The sequence below is a fragment of the Chiloscyllium plagiosum genome, chromosome 25 (assembly GCF_004010195.1).
Source record: "Chiloscyllium plagiosum isolate BGI_BamShark_2017 chromosome 25, ASM401019v2, whole genome shotgun sequence".
NCBI lineage: Eukaryota > Metazoa > Chordata > Chondrichthyes > Orectolobiformes > Hemiscylliidae > Chiloscyllium > Chiloscyllium plagiosum.
In genome coordinates, this window is record NC_057734.1 from 27973911 (window position 1) to 27975935 (window position 2025).

The following is a 2025-nucleotide window of genomic DNA, read 5'->3' on the forward strand; positions in this document are numbered from 1 at the left end:
ACGTGCAAACTCCACACAGTCAGTCGCCTGAGGCGGGAATTGAACCCGGGTCTCTGGCGCTGCGAGGCAGCAGTGCTAACCACTGTGCCACCGTGCCGCCCACAATGTGATAGCAAATGGATAGTTATTTGGTCAACTGTTTCATGCTATAAGCTGCACAGTTTCATAGAGAGGAGCTTACAAATATTGGGGTAAAAACCTCGATCATTTTCATTGCACATTTATCTCATTGCATAGAAAATGCTTTTAGGAATTTCATCAATATTATTGGATAGTTACAAGTAAAAAGATCAGCATCAACTGCACTCAACGGAAATACCTAGTGTTTCTATCATTTTTTTCCAACACATGATCGATCTACACAAGAGGTCCTAGACATTGTTTAAGATTGATATTTCAAAATCTCAGTTTTGTCAGTGAAATATTCAGCTGTAAACACTAAATTCATCTATTTAGTATCGGTAGTATTTCAAAATTATTCCTCCTCTTTTATTTTTTCTATTTTCAGATTTCTCCGGCTACCCATCATTCCTTTCTCATACAAATATACAGATGTATATTTGCATATTTAGTGCATCTTTCAACACAACTCATATCGCACCATAAAAACTTGAAAAACAAAGATTCAGTAGGACTATAACAAAATTAATGTCTGACAATGACGTTGAACTATACACAATACCTAAAACAGGAAGCTCACAATGATTTATCAAGTATAAAACATGATAATTCAAAATTACTACTATAAATATATGGCAAAGTACTGCTTCATGCAGCAAGTTTTTATTAATATTGAACAATTTAAGATTGTGCTGCTTTATTCCTCCTTTTGTTGAATCAACTGTAATCATTTAGCAACATGAAATATAGTACAATTAAATCTTACCATCTGTACATTTTTGATGGACAACACTCAAGTCAAAGCACCATAACAGCTTTCAACAAAGCACTTCGGAATAGATCCACCTTCCTTTTAAAGATTAACATGGGAAAGGGACATATTCAGGCTATTAAAATGCCAATCACTTTCAATATGGTGACTTAAAGGTGCAATTAGTATAAAATAACTTATAAAGTAAGTATGCTCCCTTTGACATAAAAGCAAGAGGAAAAATATAGTCAAGAGCTTTGTTTTCAATATGAATAACTGAGCTGAATAAGTCTGAACGAAATGACGGTAGAGGGATGGAGGGATACCATCCCAATTGATTTTTTTTTGTGACGGAGGTTGATATCAGTGGCATGCAAAATCAAGTCTACCTATGGTTTTTTTTGCCTTATGCTATGATTTGCATTTATGCTCAGAGTAGATACATTATACTAACCATTTGGAGTTTTTGCAACAATGATATTTTTTCAATTCCACAATGTTATTAAAAAAATTGGCCACAGCATCTTTAAAGTTCAATATGTCAAAACATACCAGTTTGGGTACTTTGAGTCAAAGCCCAAGTAAATGTTTGAACCGAACCTGTTATCAAGGGTGAAGGTTCCGGGTCACGACAGATATTTACCTAACAAATATTATCTTTCATTTGTGAGGCTGTTCGAACAAAGACCAAATTCTGACCATTATTTAATAGCAGCAGCACCTCCCGTGGGCCTGATGACCAGTGGTTACCAGTGGGAACAGATTCCAAAATCAAAAACAACAACCCACAATGTTACATGGCAGCTTCATGTGCAGCATACAGGGTGAAATCGGCTTCAAAAACTAAGCTAAGCTAAGGAAGTTAAGCAAATGAAAGACACTAATAAGCATCAATTCAATTATAACAGAAATCGGAGTTGATTTTCCTTAATGAACCCAAATAATGCAAGTAACTTAATTTGGTCTCAATTATTAGTTACTAAATGCTTACTCACCAAGATTAAACAGTATTTCTCGAGCTTATTCTTATAATCTTTTAAAAAATAAAAAAGTTAATATTTATAATACTCCAATCCTCTGGCACTGTCTTTGCTACTGTATTGGAGAATTGGAAGATTATGGAGAGAATGAGAGAGAATGAGAGAGAATGAGAG

General features: G+C 34.8%; 1 protein-coding gene and 1 long non-coding RNA gene across 2 annotated transcripts in view; one reads left to right on the top strand and one right to left on the bottom strand.

Annotated features, from left to right (window-relative positions):
* The window catches only part of slc15a4 (solute carrier family 15 member 4), a 228407-nt gene that overhangs the window by 126858 nt on the left and 99524 nt on the right, over positions 1-2025 (top strand). The gene's annotated exons all lie outside the window — the stretch shown is intronic.
* LOC122562702 overlaps positions 1-2025 on the bottom strand; it is a 24752-nt gene that overhangs the window by 1523 nt on the left and 21204 nt on the right. The gene's annotated exons all lie outside the window — the stretch shown is intronic.